General features: G+C 39.0%; 1 protein-coding gene across 8 annotated transcripts in view; it reads right to left on the bottom strand.

The window, feature by feature from the left end:
- Positions 1-21,277, bottom strand: part of SCAF8 (SR-related CTD associated factor 8) — a 156,983-nt gene that overhangs the window by 65,265 nt on the left and 70,441 nt on the right. The window lies entirely within an intron of this gene.

Here is a 21,277-nt window from a genome sequence, read left to right as displayed (position 1 = left end):
CACAAAGCCACCAGACCCTAGGAATTTTCAGTCAGTAACCAACATGGGCAAAATGGTAAGAAGTATAATTGCTTCAATCTAAGGTAAATACAAAAGCCATGCAATAAATTCCAGAACCAATGCTAAGATTTTGGTTACATACCCTGCAATTTGCTGGAACTACACAAAATACTTTTTATATATAATTATTATTCTTATAATTATCATATAAATAGAAATACTGAAGGAATAGAGGTAGCAGGTGATGTGAGAGATCTCTGCTCACCCCTGACCAATGCAATTATCTGTTGATGTTTGTCTAACCTATTTTTAAACATCAGAATACTTTACTTTGTCATTTTCCACTGCCTTGCTTCCAAAATGCTTGTTTTGCTCTATGAATTTATTAAGTGTATGTTCTAACCTTTCATCCAAGCCGTCATTGAGAATACTGAGTATTACTGGAACAAAGAAAAAACACTTGAAGAACTCTACTAAATGGTGCATCATTGAGAACTACTCCTTGTATATGGATCCCAAATTTATACATTCATGTAACAATAATTTATTCTAGCCCAGTTACCCTAGCACAAGGGAATAGTAACAACTAATAAATTTTGCCATACAGTCTTGTTCAAATAAAGCTGCTATTATTAGCAAATACGTTTTAAGAAGAATTATATAGACTTTGGAAATAAAATTGCTGTGGACAGAAGATTTCAAGTGATAACACAGTCTTGCTAACAATTGATTTCACATCAATTTGTGAAGTATGTGCTTTATTGAAATATTGTTCAATTTAGATTGGAATTGTTTCACAGCCTTTTAAAATTAAGTTTTGTTCAATGAAATGTTCCACTGAGAAAACAACAAACACATACCACTACAGTTTAGAAACAAATCAGTTGCACAACTTCACAAAACTCTAGACCACAAAATTATCATTTACTGTTTATCTTGCAAAAGACACCTTGTTCAGAAACATAATGTCTAAGACTGCTAAGACCAACAGGGCCAGTCATATTGAGCTTTGCAAAGAAGAGGTTACCATTTATATTAATCTTTATGGAGATACAAGCCAGTTCCACAAATACAGGAGGCACAGATCACTCTTCTTAACCTAATTTGGATTATTAACAGACCTTTTCTACTTTTCACTCTATGATATATTTTGTTTGTGCCATCTGCACTACTCAGAAAAGTGAAATAACTTGCTCCCCAAGGTGGAAACAGAGTCCCCAGTTCCTTCTGGACTGGAGGAACTGGAGGTCAGCAGAAACTGAGATACAACACAAAGCCCACCTTCAATTAACACAAAATTTCATTTGATATTTAGGGATATATCCCAGTGGATTTCCAGTGAAAGAAAAGTGAGACTGACTTCCTCTGAAAAATACGTTGTGACAGAGACAGCAGCATAAAGACTACACACAAATACTCCCAGCTTTCTCCAGTGGAAAAGAAGGAAATAGGATAAAGGACAGGTAAGCCAGCCTGACTGCTCATGATGTACAGACTGCTGTCTGACTGCCAAGGCAGAGAGGAAATCCCACAGAAAACCTGCTTTTTACAGGAAGTCAAAAGTCCTGAAGCTGAGACAAAGCAGATGTCTGCCCCTTACTGAGAACAGCTCTAGGGATTATAGAGATTTAGGAGATTTTATCAATAATTTTAGACATACAGATACCAAAATTGCTTTTGTTTTTTTGTCAAACGGGCCAGGATTTCTGAGAGTCAAGATTTTGCTAACAGTGACAGGGAAAGAGAGACAAACTGTTCATTCAGAAATATAACTGAAAGTCCAGGCAGCAGCCTGCTCAGGACCAGAAGAGCTGACACCTTGCTGACATGGAAGGATGTGTCATGGTGACTCCTGTCTTCAAAGATCATGGTTGTTCTCTTTGCAATCCATGGCAAGCAAACCTGTGATAAATGTCAGTATCCAACCAGAGTTATCCAGAGCCAGTCAGTGATGGCAGGAGAATTTGAGCCCTGCTTGCCTAAGTACTTAACACAAGTGGCAGGAGCAGCCATGGAGGTGTGTGGGTGTCTGCCTCGCACTGCACAGCACTCACTCTATGCTACAGAGACAGAGCAGTCAGCTTTGCAGTGTAAATGTACTGCAAGAGTAAAGTGAGTCCCACGCCTTCTTTTCAAAAGGAGAAACAGGAGTCTGTGTGTTGGCTGACAAGGGAAAAATTAGTAACACTCAGTGTAATTAAGACTGCAGTTATCAAATTGAGATTAATAGAAAGTGCAAAACTTCCTCATTTTAGCAAGCTGCATAAAACCTACATAATTTAACTGACTTTAAATTTCAGTGGAATTTTGTGGGTAAAGACTAGATTACTGATAATGACATACCTCAATCTGTTTATTCCCTGAGGTCAGATGTCTTAAGCTTTACACTATGGGAATGCTGATCATTGCAATACCTGAATTAAACTATGAAGGTCTTGTCCCTGATGTCAGAGAAGCCTCTATCAAGATAAAAATAACATTTGGGACTTCATAGGACATTTTATATATATTGTGCTGTCATATATAAAAAGGCAGTAAAAAGTTTGAAAATTATGAGGGTGTTTTCTATGACTCAGCCTAAGGGGTCTTAGGGAAAAAAGCTGCAGTAATGTTCAGTATTTGAACTGCTAGATTATTTCTGTATCTGTATACAAAAAGATTGTTATACTTCATTTTTAAACAAATGAAAAGGCAAATATTAAGTCTTAGAATATATCTAAGAGTCTTGATATCATAAAGTTATTGGGGATGTAAGACTAAATGGAAGTTACAACACACTAAATTTAAACTATACTTAATGAAAATGGATAACAAAGTCTCTAAACCTTTAGCAGTTTCCCTGGTGTGTGACTGAAAATGCTTTTACTGCACTGCACAAAACAACTGTAGCCCCTTTTACGTTCTTCCCTTCCTTTCAGGTAATCTATACCTGGTGTTTTTCACTCCATACGTATCTTCTGTCAGCAAGAATTCTTTAATCTGAACTATATAATTCTTACAGCTGTGCAAACTTTGGCCAATTCAATCCCTGGCTTCATCAAATCCAGTGTTATCAGCTCCAGAGAGTGTCTTGTGAGCTCCATGATGTGATGATTTTCCGTAAGGCTTCTCCTTCTGAAGAGAGTTTGTGCATGAATAGGAGTTTTCATATTTTAGTTCATTTTTTTATGCTCACACATGAAAAGAAAAGGTGGAAAATGTGATTTTTAGGTGGTCATAGGCTCAGAAGAATCTGAGAAAAGCAGAAGATAAAAGGGATTTCTAGAGCTTTTATTTTAAGATTATTTTAAAGACAGTCTCAATCTTGGAAGGCACAATTTTTGAATATTTGGCATCTGCATGACTAGGAACATCCAAATATACTGTCTTCCAGCTTTGCTGACTGACACAGTTATCCTGCTCTGCCTTGCCATGATGGAGAGAAAGATTTAAGTTTGCTTGGGGGTATGCCTACGCACTTACATGACTGAAACTTGACCATGAGCCAACTCTTGACGTACTTGCTAGAACACTTCATCTACGTTCAAGCCAAACAGAGCTCATTGGTGTGGCTACGGAACGGCAGACGGTGTGAGCTGGAAACTGCAAACAACACCTCAAGGTGTTAATGAAGAACAGCCTTAATCTCTCCACAGCTGAGCTCGACTGTGGGAACACTTCTGGTTTGCTTCAAGGCAAAGGCACATCCATAAACCCAGCAGGGGCAGTTCAAGCAAACCCTTTTGGTATGTGCTGAAGCTGTGAAGCTGTGAGGACAAGCTCAGGGTGGGGTGGTGCCGAGAGCTGGCAGGCATGGCGAGAGCATCCCCACAACAGCCGCACGTTCCGTGGGAGAGCTGGGAGCTGACAGTGTGACTGCTGCCGTGCCTCATCACTCCTGCAGGAGAAGCCTTAAAATAACCTGGACCTCTTCAGCTTGCAAGAGCTGGGTCAGCCCACAGGTGCCTGTGGCTGATTCAGGGAGCTACCAGGGTCCCAGAGAACCAAATTTGTCCCAAAGTGCTGTTTTGCCCTGGCGTTAGCCACTGGGAGGGGAGCACTTGGCACCAGTGCCTCTCTCACCCAAGAGACAGGTTGGATTTTGCTGCCTCCCGCTTGTGGGGCTGGTGTGTTCCTATAAACGGGCACACTGGGACAAAGCAAATAAAAAGCCATTGCACAATCACTGAATATCAGCTGGAATTGGCTAATAAATTGTATGCCAGCAGGACATAGCAGCGCCCTGTACTGTCTCAAAGCAGTAACTCCTGGCTGGGCTTCCAGCAGCATAGGGGAAACAAGCTGAAGACCAAACCAGTAACCCTACCCTGGAATGGACTGGAAACTCTTACACCTCTCTGGGTGTTTCTCAGGGCTGTAAGACACTGATGGCTTGTGGCAATCCTGAGACAACCCAAACCCCTGGATTTTTCTTCTCTCTCACAACTGAAGTCTCTTAATTTTCTACTGAATATCTATAAGCATTTTCTGACAGCAAATTCTGGAGCATGCAAAACAGTCCATAGCCCTCTACTATGTGGAATAGGATGGGTACAAAGTAGGGGAACAGGAGACAGAAAAGTCTCAGCATGCAGGCCTCTCCCATTCCTTTCCATTAAACTGCATTAACTGGCCAAGATCTTAATTTATTTGGTTTTTTTTAACATCTTTTTGTTTACTGTTCCAGAAGTTCATTGCTCTGATGACTAGAATATTTTTTTTCCTAATTTGAAACCTGCATTTTCATGATCAATTTATAACCCCAAGGTTTGTGTTTACAATAAGGATATTTTCTCTTTTTTTGGGTGTGCACTTTTTGGAAGTGATTTGAGAGACTGTGTTCACAATCTCTTTCTCAAATTTCCTTTTATTAGGTTAAGTCAACATCTGTTAGCATCCTCTTGCCTCTTGGCTCTCCTGTTTCCCTATCTTTCCACTCAACATCTTCCATTTTTTTTTTATTTAATCATGAATGATGAGACTTTATGCTACAAAGTTCTGTTTAGGAGGCTGGTTGACAGGGTCTCTTGGAAGGCAGTCATGAAGGGCAAAGGAATCCAGGAAGGCTGGACATTTCTTAAGAAAACAATCTTAAAGGTGCAGGAGCAGGCGACGTCCACATGCCAAAAGATAAGCTCTCAGGAAAGAAGACTGGCTTGGCTGAACAGAGAGCTTTGGCTGGCATTCAGGAGAAAATGGAAACTTTATAATCCTTAGAAGGGGCAGAGAACTCCAGATCACTACAGGGATCTTTTGAGGTTATGCAGACAGAAAATTAGAAGGGCCCAACTAGAACTTAATCTGTCTACAGCTTAAGTAGTACAGCTTAAGACAATAAAAATTCTTCTTAAGGAGAAACTCCATCTTTTACTGGATATGGGGTGAAATATAGCCACAGAGTATGAGGAACAGGCTGAGGTACTTAATGTCTTTGCCTCAGTCTTTAATAGAAAGACCAGTGGTTCTCAGGGTACCCAGACTCCTGAGCTACCAGACAAAGGATAGGGAGCAGAATGAAGCCTCAATAATCTAAGGGAAAATTGTTGGTGACTTGCTACATCCCTTAGACAGATCCAAATCAATGGACTGGATGGGATCCATTCAAGGATACTGAAAGTGCTGGCAGAAGTACTCATCAAGCCACTTTCCATCGTTTTTCACCAGCCTTGGTTAACCAGTGAGGTCCCATATGGCTGGAAGTTGGCAAAAGTGATGCCCACATACAAGAAGGATCAAAAGGAGAATCCAAGGACCTAGAGGTTTGTCAGCCTAACCTTGGTCCCAGGGCAGGTCATGGACCAGTGTCATGGTGACACTGGTGGCTGGGTTCTTTTCCCCAGGACTGAGATTGATGAGAGAGAGACTGTTTTCTTGTGTTCGGACTTGGTTGTTTATTCTTTCCTTACCTATATTACATTTACACAGAATACAAGGAGCTACATACACTAAGATAGAGAGGTGCAAAATGGCTAACGAAGAATCTCTTCAAGGTCTTTTATATGTCTATTTGTCCAATAACCAAATGCCAAGTAAGTTATTTTTCTTAGTGAGCCAATGACCCGACACCTGTGTGCTGCACTGCGGATTTCTTTGTCCATTCCCTCATTATTACCCAAAAACCTTTAGGAGAAGAAGATTAAGAAGGAAGAAGAAGGAGAAAGGGACAATGCCCTAAGTCCTCCATCTTGTCTTTTATTTTCTAATATAGCTTAAACCCTAAAGTCTAATTTTCTTTCCCAGTGACTTAAGAAAACTCTATCTAACCTACACACTTACATTCCCAGCTTCTCTATTTAACTTTAAAAGCTGTCTCCATGGTGTTATGCTAAACTCAGTGCTCTCTTGGGTGTCAGAGCCAGGCACCACAGATAAGGGCCTATTTTCTGTGCTTCTGACCCCAACAAACCAGGTCATCTTGAGTGCCTGCGCATGCCATATGGCATGTATAGGACAATCAGGGGATTAGAGCCAGATACTGTGGCTTTGTAAAAGGCAGGTCTTGCTTGACCAGTTTGGTCTCCTTCCATGGCAAGATGGCCTCCTTAGTAGGTAAGGAAAAGTCTGTCCTTGTTGTCTACCTGGACTTTGACACCATTTCCCACAGCATTGTCCTGGAGAAACTGGCTGCTCCTGGCTTGGACAAGAGTTTCTGTATCATTCACTGGGTTAAAAACTGGTTGGATGGCTGGGCCCAGAGTGGTGGTGAATGGAATTCATCCAGCTGGTGGCTAGTCACAAGTGGGATTTCTCAAGACTCAGTGTTGGAGCCAGTCCTGTTAAACATCTTTATTGATGTTCTGGAGGAGAGCATCAAGGACATCCTCAGTTAGTTTGTACATGACACCAGGCTTGGTGGGAATGCTGATCTGCTGGAGGGCAGGAAGGCTCTGCAGACGGATCTGGATAGGTTGGACCAGTGAGCTGCGACCAGTGGTATGATGTTCAACAAAGCCAAGTGCCACGTCTTGCACTTGGGTCACAACAGCCCCATGCAGGGATACAGGCCTGGGGAAGAGCAGCTGGGAAGTGGCCTGGCAGAAAAGGACCTGGGGGTGCTGGTCAACAGCAGCTGAACATGAGCCAGCTGTGCCCAGGTGGCCAAGAAGGCCAATGGCATCCTGGCCTGGATCAGCAATAGTGTGGCCAGCAGAAGCAGGGTAGGGATCGTCCCCCTGTACTCGGCCCCAGTGAGGCCACACCTCAATTCCTGTGTTCAGTTTTGTGTCCCTCACTATAAGAAATACACTGAGGTGCTGGAGAATGCACAGAGAAGGGCAAGAGAGCTGGTGAAGGGTTTGGAGCACAAGTCCTGTGAGGAGTGGCTGAGGGAGCAGGGGTTCTTTAACCTGGAGAAAAGGAGGCCCAGAGGCCTCACTTCACCCCTTGAAAGGTGGTTGTAGCCAGGTGGGATGAGTTTCTGCTCCCAAGTAACAAGCGACAGGACAAAAGGAAATGGCCTCAAGTTGTACCAGGGCAGTTTTAGACTAGATGTCAGGAAAATTTTCTTTATGAAAAGAGTTGTCAAGCACTGGAACAAGCTTCCCAGTGAAGTGGTTGAGTTCTCATTCCTGGAGGGATGTAGAAGTGGTCCTTAGGGATGTGGTTTAGTGGTGGACTTGGCTGTGCTGGGTTAATGGTCAGACTTGATGAACTTAAATGCCTTTTTCCAACCTAAGTGATTCTAAGATTAAGATACTGATAACTTCACTTTCTCTGCTGGAGTTACCTTGATATGTCCTAAGATAGCATTTCACCCTTTCTATTTTTTTTAACACAACTGCACCAATGGCTCAGAAATATCTCACAACTAATAAACATACTTTTTTATTCTCCCTTGTTTTGTTGTCTCCAAAAAGTAACAGTAGAAAGTTTATTTATTTCATTGAATGCCCGACTTCATATCTGTACTCTTAAATTTTATCCCAATCTTGCAGCGTCTCCTTTGGATGAAAGGTACCCACCCATCCGCAGCTGCCTGCTAGGGTTTTGTCAATCTGCAGAATCAATGTGTTTCCTCTGTGCACTCTGCTGTCTAACAATTGTATCTTCTGCCCGGTCTTAGCCATGTACTGGAGACCCACATGCCCTTCACAGGTCTCACTTTGCAGTGGAAATACTGTTTCCAATTGCCGCAGTGCAGGAATTATGTCCCTGGTGAATTAGAAATGCACGAATAGCCAGGCAAGGTGAACCTTACAACATGAAGTTTCTCTTAAAGATCCTAAAAATTGCTTGAAAATATCAGTCTACATTTATATGCAATTATTTATATTTAACTTTAATTAATGACTTAAATAATCCTATTTTACATCTAAGTTAGGACTTGTCATTACTTATGGTTTCTCTGTGACCTCAGCTGCTATTGATCAGAAAGTCAGTAATTCCAGTCTGATTATGCCTGTCTGGGACTAGAACCAAAAACATTTTGGCAACGTAATTAAAATTTATAGATTATGTAAACAAAGTGTGTCTTACTTCCATACTCTTATTATTCTATAAATGTCTCTGTATTGATGGTAGATCAGTCCAGCACTAAAAAAGCAGAAGTTAATCTTCCTGTAGGTCATTTTGTTTCAGATCATTAACTCCATTTTCTAGTCAGCTGCCTCTCTGCAAATTCTAAAAGCATTGACTCAATCTATGTTGGTGTTACTGCTCATTCATTTAAGTTATTCCAGTCCAATGCCACAACACATAAAAAATACCTCAGATAATCATTATGGGACAGAGCTCCAGAGCACTGCCAAAGCTCTTCACCTGTTGAAGACTACAGGCTGCTATGGTCTCCCAGTGACTTACTATTAAATCCATTCTGGCAGGTTAACTGGATGAAATGTTAAACAGATTTTTTTTTTTTTTTTTAACTGTCTTTCACATTACATTTCCAACTTTTTGGTGTGCTTAAATCTCTCTTAAAAAAATCCAAAACTGTAATGTGCCTCTTATCAAAAAACAATGGGAATAGCTCTGTATAAATCAGATCAGCAAAATTTTATAAATTTTTGTGATTTATAAATCACAATCAGCAAAAATTTATTATTTTACCAGCTTCTCATCCCATCTTTTGTTTCCAAACTCTCAATATCAAGAAACATCTCCATCACCATTATTCTCTGTTAGCTCTCATAAAGAGTGATCTGTTTTTAAACAGAGGTAGTTGCAGCCTCTTGATACCTCTGCTTTTAAAATTTTCTCTTTGGCACATTTCCACTTCTAAAATCTTGTGAAGTTCCAGAGTTATCAGGCATTCAATATTAGGCCCTTCAAAATGTTTCGTGTTTCAAGTGTACGATTGTCAACAAACACTGTTTTTTCCAAGATATGGGGGGAAAAAATCAACTTCAGTTGTAAAGAGACCGTATTTCTTTCTAAAAAAAGAGTCACTAGAGCTAGAGTCTGCTCCTCAGCTCCACCACAGACCACCTAATCCACAGAAAGTTATTCATCAGAATCAGTCAGCTGGGGAATGCAGTCTGCTCTGGATGCCAAGGATCTCCAGAGAGCAACACAACCGAATTCGTATAATTCCTGTTCACCAAAGGATTTAAAACAGAAATATTCTGGCAAATTACTATAATATCTTCTTCCTGTAACAACCACCAGCATTTCTGAAGAGATCTGACATTATAGAAATCATGAAATAAATTAGCAAGTGGTTTGAGACAGAGAAGATAGAGAAATTTCAGAGGATAGTTGGTTTCCAATCAGATTCAACTGCCAAGAATATTAAATTATAAAGTAATCTGAAGATTCTTAATGCTACCTTGACGAAATATTCTGTTTCTTCTTTTGAACAAAAATTCATCACAAAGGAAAATTCTTTTACTGTAAGCAGAGTTTTCAGTAGGCATTGCAATAGAAGGTACTGCAATAGAAGGTTTTTAAGATATACAAAAAAGAACAATCTATTTCAATACCAAAACAGCATTAAAAAGCCCCTGAGTAAGACATTGTATCTGTTAGGTTGGCCTCTGGCTCATATCACTAACAGAAAAACCTTGCTATCATTATTTTACCAGTAATTCTGCTAAAAGGAACAGGTATGTATTTTTTTTCTCTAACTGCAGAATATATTTCCTTCAGTGATCCAAATACCTGGGAAATGGTATGTACTGCAGAGAACAAATGCATCTGACGAGAAGTAAATATGTGCAATAAAACGGAGATAATTGAGAGAGAAGCTTTAATCAATCCATAGAAATCTTCATGCCCATAGCTACCTTGATTATTGAACTCTTATATATGTTGGTATAAGATTGTTAAAATGCAATATTCACCTAAATTATATACTTAATACATTTCTTGTACAGTTACAGCCTAGGAAAATTTAGCCTAGTGCCTTTAAATACCATTTCTTTGGAGATTCCTAGGAATGTAGAGGACTTTCCAAATGTTAAGTTTTGTGGATTTTTTTGCAAATGCAGTGCTGCCAAATATTTTTTACCACTAAATAAATGCTATTTCAGCTGCATTTGAGCAGTAATAGTGGTAGCTAATGGCCTATTCAGTTAATCATAGTTATTCACTCCCTGGAAATGCCTCAGGATACAATAAATGTTTTGTTTTCATTGTGGACTCTTAAATTATAAGCATTATATAACACCCATGATATATAACCTATCTATATGAATACAAACCAAACCCAAAATCACTCCCCTAAAGTATTTCTAGTATTTGGAGCCTCCAAAGAATGAAATATGTTGTTGTTACCCACAGAGCTACTAAAATAGCACTAAAAGCAGGATAAGAAATTGTTTTAAAGAACATTCTGGTTTAACTGAAATGTGGCTATTCGTCATCCATTTACAGAGGTCTGAAATAACTATTACAGAATATTTTTTAAACAAAGAAAATAAGAAACATGCTCAAATAGCTGAACCACAGAGATCCTTCCCTAAAGGAAAAAAGGGCTGCAGATGTAGGATTTCAATCTGCCCCATAAGAGACAGAATAATCATAAAGTCTTCACTCTGACACCAATGCTCTCATCGGGTGTTGTACCAATATAAGATTTATCTTGTTCACCTCTTTTTAATATTTATGCAGGTTGCAGAAGTTCCTGCCAGTCTTACTTCTGCTTTTTTCACTGCTCAGGAGAGATTATATATATTATGCTGCATGTTGACAACCTGTCCCAAGGGTAGTGTGAGATACACATACAGACATATATATACATATATCTATGCTATAACAGCTGGTTATATCTCATCACTTTGTGGTTGCCATTATACTGATGAGGCACAGAATCCCCTGTAGTCTCTTCAGGAAATATCTTCCAGATGTATTTTTAAAAGCTGCAGAATATGTTTTAAAACAATGTTCCGCTTCTGAGATCAGTCTGCAATTGCTTTGTAGAAAGAACTAGATTGTAGGTCATAAAAACATTCCCCTGGTTACTTTGAGAAGTGAAGACAACCTTTGAAATAGTCTTCTGCTGGCTTCCTGGATGAAAGAACTTCTCCATGGAAGCATACAAAAACTCAGAAGACTTTCAGAATTAGAATATGAACAAAGTTTGGTATTAAACACCTCTTTTATTTCTCCTGGAGAAAAAGATACTCAAGTATTTGCTGAAGAAGTAATTTGGCAAGCCATAAAAGACATAGGAGGGTGTTCTAATTTTAACTTTAGTTTTGTAAAACTTTTTAGAATTTAGTGATGAAAAGAAAAGCAAACCAAAGTGATTATAAATTGAGAAATTTCATCTTTCCTAGGAAGGAAAGAACAGACCAATGCTAGAGAAGCACAGGGAATGCAGTCACAGCCAGCTTCAGAGGCTAATTCAGAACACCCCCAGGCAAAGGCAATCCAGAGGGGCAAAGAGTTCAAAAGAGAGGACTAGTTTACAGAAGGGCAGCACTAAAGCCCAGCAGCAAATTAACCCAGTGCACAGTAAGTGCACAGTATGCCATACAAGGAGATATTAATTACCTTAGAGCCCCAAAGGAGCAATTTCAGAGGTATCAGTAAGTACACATGCTGCGAGAACTGCAAAGAATTCACCATGAAAACATGCAGGGAAAAGAAAGATAAAGAAACATAAGAAAAGTCCTGCAAACATGTTTGAAAAAGAAATGCATCATTGAACAACCTAGATAGCTCAAAATAAACTTTGCCAGTGAGAATATTGCTGCCATCACCTGCAGCTCAGCAGAGATCAATTTAGCACCTGAGCATTGCCTTTGGTGGCTGAAATGTCAGTGACCTTGGGTCATCATACACTGTGCAAATGACAGGCAGAGAAAAGTCTGACTCCATCCTACTACATAACTTCTGCTTTCAATCACAGAAAGGTCTTCCATGAGGTTTCTCAAAACAAGCTAGTTGTAAATCTGATGCCTTGAATATTTGACAATCTCACACTTTAGTGATAAAGGAGATATATAACATCTGATATGATATATTAAATTGGGTGAGGCTGCAAGCAGTTTACCAGGTTGGATTAGAGCTCACCATAATTGCAGTAATTTGGACAAATATTCTGAAATTAATGCATTAGATCCACAATGAGAAGGGCAAATTACCATAGAAAGATCTGAAGGGGGTTATAATGGTCTATAAGCAAACCCTAAGTCAGGATTCTATCCACTTGCAGAAAAAGGGAGCCAGATATATAGTCAGAGTAATGCTGTGAGCAAATCAAGTAATTATTTTTCCTGTATCAGCAGTGGCAAAGCCCTGACTGCATTACAATATCCAGCTCTGCCTACTGGGCTGTTGAAGAAGACAGCTGGAGGGAGTCCAGGTAAAAGCCACAAAAATTGATAACAGATGTTGAAGAACAGAAGGTTGAAAGACATGGATTGTTTAGTCTAGAAAGACTGAAGACTATGGGAAGACATGATAACATATTTAAAATATGTAAAAGTTTGTTAGGAGAAGAGGATGGTAACTGATTGTTGTCCATGTTCATAGACAAGACTTAGTATGTAGTTGTGGAGAACAGCTTTTTAATGTGAGGCCAGCCAGGCAGCCAGGCAGGTTATCCACAGGTATTGCACGTAAGGGTATCTCAAGAAGTGATAGCAGTGGCTGAGACAAACCCACGTGGAGATGAGAAGCATGCTTGGCTCTCCCTGGAAGCAGGCGGACAGCCCAGGTGATCCCATGTGAGAACCTGTCCAGCCTCATGTTCAGCCAGAGAAACCAGGCACAGATCAGAGCTTTCCATCAAAGAGACTGAATACTATGATGCAAACCACTGTCATTTGTCTCAAGATGCTTGCCAGGAAGGATGGAGCCTGCAGGACAAGGGATGAATCTCTCAAATCCATTTAGCTGGTTAATTCAATTGGCTGGAAGTAGCAGAGAGCACCCACTCAGCCACTGCTGGATGCTCTTCTTGTTTAACATGCTCAGTCATACCTTTACTCCACCTTTGCTGTGGATAGCCCTTTCCAGTGGTTTATAGGAGTACTATCACAGGAGTGATTTATCCAGAGGATGCAGGTATACACTGCTGTGGGGCCACTGGAGGAATGAGTTAGTGAATGCATTAGAATGAGCTGAACAGGCTTTAAAAGCAGTAGGCAGGGCTGAGGCTGCAGCGATGCCTGGCAGGGACCAGGCTGATCACCAAGGCTGTACCTAGACAAGGCACACAGAGGAAAAGGGGTGACACACCAAGAGCTTGCACCACAGAGATTCCCTCCATGGGGGCACAGCTAGCAGCCACCAGTGCCAAATCTCTGCCAGGGAGGACAAGCTGTGCAAGGCCATTGCATCCCAGGCACCAAGGGAGCTGCTGTTCCCAGCTGGTTGAGAAAATAGGATCAGAAACCCCAGTATGACAGTGAGAGGGAAAGACAGGCTTAACTATGGGAATATCCGGAGTGAGGCCCTCAAGTTTTGCTGCTTTTAGAAGAGTTGAGGAGTAGAGATTAGGGAGAAAGATTGTGAAAGGTCCTATCCCTCATAGAAGGGCAAGCCTGAATGTGCAGACCCTCAAGTGGCTTCACCTGTACACTGATGCTTTCACAACAGGTCTCTTCCTATTTATTTTTATTTTTATTTTTATTTTTATTTTTATTTTTATTTTTATTTTTATTTTTGTTAAGAAGCATCAAATTTAATTGACATTAACTGGAATTTTCAAAACCAAAATCCTCATGTAAACTGGCAAGTGGGGCTCATTGATTCACAGAGGGAGAAGCTGCATGGCCTGCAGAAGCAGTTTGGCTGTGCTGGGTCTTGCACACTGCTGCCTCAATGGGTCTTCCCCTGTAGTACAGTCAAACACCCTGTGCCTGACAATACAGCAACCCTGGCATAAGGTGCCCTGTCCCTTCTTGAAGGTGCTCCTTCTAATGGAGCAAATCCATTTTCCAAATTACAGTGGGCACAGAGTGAAGAGTGAAACATTTCCACTTCTCTTCACCCAACCTTTAACAAAATTCCCTATAAAAACAAACTACTCTCCGTTAAAATAATTAAACGGAGAGCAGGGCAAACATAGCCAAAGGTCTGTTCTTATGTTCATTCAGATGTAAAGACTGGATAATATATTGCGTATGTTGGAAATATCTTCTTACATGACAATACAGATCATAACTATTGTCCTGGCAAAATCAAAATAATTGATAAATGGAATTAAACAGACCCTGTCAATTACTCAGTTGTTCTTTCTACTTTCCTGTTAAGTCTTAAAGCTTTCTGAAAAACTTCCTCAGTTTAGAGTAAAATAAAGGTCATGCTTCAACCATGAGGATTTCCATTATTTTCCTGGTATGATGTCAAAATTGCTGCATATTACACTAGCTTTTAATTATAAATGTAGACAACTAATGAGACTGTACAACTTAAAGGCATCCAGATTTGAATTTTTTTAATGATCCCTGTAGGAAAAAAAAAAGGTAAAAGAAATAGTGCAATATTGACACAGAAATGCTAGCAATGCAACATCCTGATTACTCCCTTTTTATTTTCCAAATGTACTGAGGTAGCATTAACATTTAATTGTCTAATGCCCTTTGAAAATCATTTAAATTTAACAGCTGTTTGTTTTAAAGCACCTCTAACTGCTTTGAGAGGGGGAGAGTAGGGTGGGAAGGAGCACCCTTAGTTATAGAAATGACCAAGAAAGCAACTCTGAAAATACTTATTTCCTCTGTTGATTCCACAGTCACTCCAGAGCCTTTGCAGACTGTATTTGCATGGGTAAGGATGGCTGATGAAGTAAAATAAATCTGAAGGTGACTTCTCTATCAAGTGATGTAACTAAGTGGGATATCATCAATTTCCAGAAAATACTTCCTTTCCTTCATTTTGTAAGATTGCCGTTTTGGGCATCTACTTCAGTCTCGCCATGGAATGGCAGCACCAGCTAAGTGCTATGAATATAATAGATACTATTCTTTCTGCTATGCATCATGCCATCTTTAGGTTGCTGCATGTTGAACAATTATTACAGACATTTATGGCAGCATAAACTCTGAAGAAACTATGCCAAGTAGGACTGAGGATACAGAAAATGATCATGAGCCTCCAAGGACAGAAGAGTTGTCTGTAACTTCCTAATTCCATGAAAGCATCCTTGTCTTTGCTAAACAGTTCAGTCAAAATCTCCCTGAAAGCATACAGGTTGTTAAAGGAAAAGGCATCACAAAACTTCCCATTAATAGCAGCAGGTCCCAAATCTGTTCCTAGCACTTCTCTTATGAAACCTAACACACAGACAAGAATGTTCCTCAGCTAATAGGTCACACTCATTTTACAAATATCCTAGCATGAGAGCTTGAAGGATAAAGTAGCACGTTTTTACAACTGACCATGATTCAAAAAGAAAACAGCCTTTTTCAGTATTGTACTTAACTATGCCAAGTCAAAATCTTTGGACACAAAGTTCTGGCTTAAGTACCTTGAGAAATAAGGTGTGGGCAAGAGCTGGGCAGTTCTAGAAAAAAGGGAAGCTTGAACATAAGAGATATTACACTGAGTGGGAAGAGACAGGGTAATCCAACATGGAAGACTATGGAATATAAATATGCATATTTATAAGCACCCACAGAATGCTTATTATGTGTTAATCTGATCCTAGGTAGGTTAATTTCAGCACAATTACCAAGAACCATCAAACATTTTGTACTTTACTTTCCAGGTGCAATTCCATTGGGATTTACACCCACCTGCTGGGGAACAATATTTGTGTCTTTGAGAACTTGTGCAGTGCACTTTATCACACTCAAGATGAACAGCTGCCTCAAAAAAAGGGAATGATGGACGTGGGTAACCTCTGAGACTAAAATTAATATTTTACTTTTAGTACTGAAGGCCAGATTGCTGTGTCTTGTAATTGATTACTGTCCAGTTATACAATGATAAGCTAAAGAGACCCAATAAAGTTAAAAGCATTTGTTTCCTGTGATGAAAAAGAAAAGATTTTTCACAAACAAACTGTCACTCTCACTTCCTTCAAAACAAAAATAATCTATTATGGGAGAGAAGAGCATTTTTAATGTGATGAAACATCAGTTTTTGGATGCAACTACAAAACAGCTTTATTTTGTATGGCAACTTCCATACAAAACATATTTTTGTTTGAGCCTTATGTTTAAACAGTGCAAGTAATTTAATAATACAGTTTCAATGTTCATATAAAATAAAAGCAGATAAGGAGACAAATCAAGGATGCATAGCTATTTACATAGCTATATTCTGACTGTCCAACAGGAACTTAATAGTGCTGTAAATTTTGTCTGTTTAAAAGAGTCAAGCTAAATATCCTACTGGACTAAAAGTAGCCAGATTCCTGGAAGACTGTAACTGAAACTTCAAGGATCTTGGTGACAAGATATTTATTTATGTCTGGGCTTATGGACACTCATTTGTAGTTATTAAAATATGGTTTAATAATCAGTAAAACTTCACTAAAATGCATCTCAGTTAAAATCTTGCAGCCTGGGAAATATACTTGCTTCTTGGAAAGTTAATTAAAAGCCAAAGAAAGTATCACATCTCACAGTGGTAATGAAAAATCTATTGTCTGCTTCTGTCAAAAATGTGAAGTGCCACTGAAAGTAGATGGGAGGAAGGAGAAAATAAATTATTTGTGGAAGATTTCACATGGAACATTTCAGAGAATTAAACTCCTTTATGTGAATTATTTTGAAATTCATGGAAAGTAATTAATGCCATCAAGTAAGAGCTTGCTGGTGGAAGGGCAGTTTCTGTGTAATATTTCCCTAACTTTTAGTAAGAAACTTTGGGAAATCAGCCCAGTTTCAAGAAATGTCAGGTTTTTAAAAATATCTTAATAAAATTTCACATTCTAGGATAAAAAAAAAATAATGGTTTCATTAGAAAAAACAGAATAGTCTCACAAGCTCCTCTACCTTGAACCACAATGTCAAGAAATTAAAAAACTAGGAAATAGAAACATGAAATGAAGAAAAGGACAAACTAAAGGTGTGTTTGAACATATTAGACTTTAAAACTTGTCACTGGCTTATCAGTTGTGCTTACAATCAAGTAAGCAAATGGTCAGGTTTACATAAGTGTTGTTACATTCTTTTCTGTTTCTCCATTTTTGCCTTATTTCTTCCTTTTCCTTTAGGCACTAATGCAAAGATGCTCCCACATGTGCTTTAAACGTAAGCACAACTGGTTATTCTAAACAGACTAATATTTTATGTGCTTTGCTGGATTAGTATCTAGATTTTTAAATTTCATAATAATCATAAAAAAGAGTGGTAAATTAATGGGGGAAGCAATTCAATCCACTTTTCAAAGTACTGATGAGAAATCAAAAGCATTTATTATTATCACAGTTAAAGCACTGCTGAGTGTGTAAATGAGCACTCTCACAGTTTCACAGAGATTATTATGGAGTTATGAAGGGACCCACAAGGATCAGTAAGTCCAGCTGTTATATGAACAGCCTGAATAAGGATCAAACCCATTTGATCATGATGGTGTAATTAGCATCATACTCTGACCAACTGTGCTCATCTCAGGATCTGACCGTGTTTCCAACAGACATATTCCAGTGGATTATTTTTATACTTTCTCTTTTTGGCAGTGCTGCCCTCCAACCTCTTCAAATGTGTTTTGGTGCTGAAGACTGACAAGGATGAAATAAAAGGGTAGAAAAGAAGACAGTACAGCTTTAAATTACATACCACATATATACCACATTCAAGTATGTTTAATTATTGCTTTCAGATGGTACTATTGAGACCTTAGATGTACAAAGAAAATGTGCAATCAACAGCTACCAAAGCAACATCCATCTCATCCACTTACACAGGAGACAAAAGTAAAATATATGCTATCTGCTCTGTAATACCATAATTTGAACTGTCAGGAACTGGTCATAAGTATTCTTAAATCGACCTGCCTCCTGACAAGGAATGTTATAACACTTTTGAATTTATCTCTACTAGAGGAGAATCTAATCTAACTCTAAATTTTAACTAATTTAAATTTAATTTTTTAGAATTTAACTCTAAATTCTAACTTCATTTTGACTAAATTCTACCACAAGGTTATTTTCCTATCTACCTCTTTATATGCTTGGGCAACATACCTTTTTCTTATTACTAAAATTAACTTTATACTCTCTTGAAATGGGTACGGATGGGTGCTGATTGTGAGTCAGAAGTGACTGTGTGGACTTGGCTCCCTGAACAGTTTGAAGGGTGCCTTCCTCACCCTCTCAGGGAGCTGCTGAGCAGGATGAACATCTGTTCCTGACACCACAGTTGATGGTCCCATGTCACGGGAAATCACCAACTGCTTCATCTGACGTCCAGCAGGAATTTGGGAAACTGGTGAGGTAGACACCACTTTGCCAGACTAGGAACAGATTCTATCATGGCTCTGAGTTAATGTAAGCTAGTGCCTCTAGCTGTGTCAGCACTGAATATTTAAGATATGTTTTAGAATAAGAAAACTTTTTTAAGGATACAGAACATGTCTGGAGCAACAATGGAGAATGGAAATGCCCTGTTAACTAAAAACATGAGCAATGCAGACCCTTTTCTGTGACGATTCCTTTCATACTTTCACATACAAGCACAAATTTTAGAATAACAGTGAAAATTAGGAACATTTTATAGAAGACATACACAGCTCCTGCTCTCAAAAATCTCATCCTATTTCTAGGCAGTGAAAGGTTTGCCATGGAGGTTGAGAATTGGATACAATGAGTAATTTTGTGGACTACTTCCAAATGATACTATGATTTCTCCAGAGTCTCTCAGACTTTTATGAGTGTCTTAAAAGAAAGCTTGGGGAGAAATAAAATAAAATAAAATAAAATAAAATAAAATAAAATAAAATAAAATAAAATAAAATGAGAAGCAGCAGTTTTTTCAAGGTTTGCTAAGTTGCACAAAGAACTGTTTCTCAGCAGAATGACTCAGAGGTTTTGTTTCAAGCCACTCCTTTGGGAGACATCACCTTGCCTTGTTACAGGTGTGCCCACCTGGGGATTAGCAACAATAAGGTGGGTGGTCCAAACCTAATGACATGAGCATGTGAAAAAACCTATTTTCTTGAAGTATCTTTAATAAAGCTGACCTTTGGAAACAGATACTATTCATCCAGCAATGTATGCTCCTCTAGAAGATGCCAAGGAAAGCCTGTACTTTGCTCTGACAGGAATGAGAGCTTTCTGTGCCTGCATTTACTTGGCCAGCAAAGAGATGGACAGAAGCCTTCCTCGTTCCTTCCCACTCATTGCTACAGTAATTTTCACACAGATTCACAGAATATTCAAAGCTGGAAAGGACCCACAAGGATCATTGAGTCCAACTCTAAAGTAAATGGCCAATAAAGGGATTGAATCCATGACCTTGGTGTTACCAGCACCGTGCTCCAACAGCCCTCTCCCAGGACAGTGCTGTCCCTGTACCAGACAAGGGTGACAGCTGCTGAGCAGCTATATCCACAGCATGGCCACATGGAGCACAGGTGTTCCTCCCCATGCTGTGCCTGACATAGGGGCCTGGACACCTGGCAGGGAACCTGTCCAGCATTTACAGTGGCAGCACAGAACATGGAAATTTACAATTACCTTTAAAAGGTCTGTTTAAGTTGAAATTATTTTAATTTTTATTTTCAAGTTGTTTAAATCAGAAAAAAATAGGATTATGATAATTTATTTAATCTAGTTTTCCATTTGTAATTTTTGCTGGCTTTTTTCTCCCTGTAGCTAGGTTTACTCTCACTAAAATGACCATTGATCTAGAATTCAGTAGAACCATTATATTTTTTGATGAAAGAATATAATATATCAACATAAATTTATTTAGCAATGATACAGTTTAATATATATTCAGATCTTGATTTCTTATAAAGAGAATTGTAGATATTATGTGCCTCATTTTCAAAGTGACAATTTTTAGTTATCTTCAATTCTCACCCTTTTGAGTCTATACATATTCATAATTTGCAAACAATATTGGAAGACCTAATCAAATTTCCTTTTATTTTGCACTCACTTATGCAATGAAGTTTGTCTTTTGCTTTATATGTGCAACATGGTTTTATTTGGTATACCCACAGGTATTCCTTCATCTGCCATGTGAACTGTGACTCCACAAAAGCCCATCCATCTCCTTACTGCCCTGACTGTGCTGTGGAGAGCAGCCTTAATGCTCCCATTACAAACCTGCCTGCTGTGTTTCTCCACCCAAGCCATCCCTCTTGCCTCCTCTCCAGTTACTATTCACTGAACATTCAAATGAAGTTTCTCTTTCATCTCATGAGGAGCTGGATAGCCTGAGCTAGAAATCTGGAAGGTGGGAGACTTTTCCTTCTCTCTGCTGTGAGAAAAATGAAGAAGTGGAGCTCTTTACATGTGAAGGGACCACATGAGATTTAACTGATAAAATTTACCTCTGTAAGATTGATGTTGATAAAGGAGTGACAGAATCCAAGACAGACAAGTGACAACATGAAGTTATGAATGACACATGCTGCCCTTGCCTCCACACACAGGGAGACATGTTCAGAGGCTCATGCTGGACCTACTGTGCTACCTCAATAAAGATAACTCAAGCAGCAATCAAACAGCTTAGCTTCTACAGGATCAAATCTGGGTATTGCTATGTGAAAACTACTCTTTGACCCTTCTTCACACAACTGATTCTAACAAGAAAAAAAGGACTTACAGAAGTTTCTTTCTTTGCCAATATAAATAAAACCGGAAAAAGGCCTCTTTCCTACTGTTTGGGACAAATTAGGTTTTTGTTATCAGATATAATGAAAAAAAAATCTATTAGCTTGTTTTCTTTAGCTTACTGAATCTGTGTTCAAAAAACCTCATGTCCATGTAAAAACTGAAAGGGTATTTATA

The sequence above is a fragment of the Cyanistes caeruleus genome, chromosome 2 (genome assembly GCF_971803275.1).
Source record: "Cyanistes caeruleus chromosome 2, bCyaCae1.hap1.1, whole genome shotgun sequence".
Classification (NCBI taxonomy): Eukaryota; Metazoa; Chordata; class Aves; order Passeriformes; family Paridae; genus Cyanistes; species Cyanistes caeruleus.
Note: the sequence above shows the minus strand (reverse complement) of the source record. Positions and strands in the feature narration are given on the sequence as shown.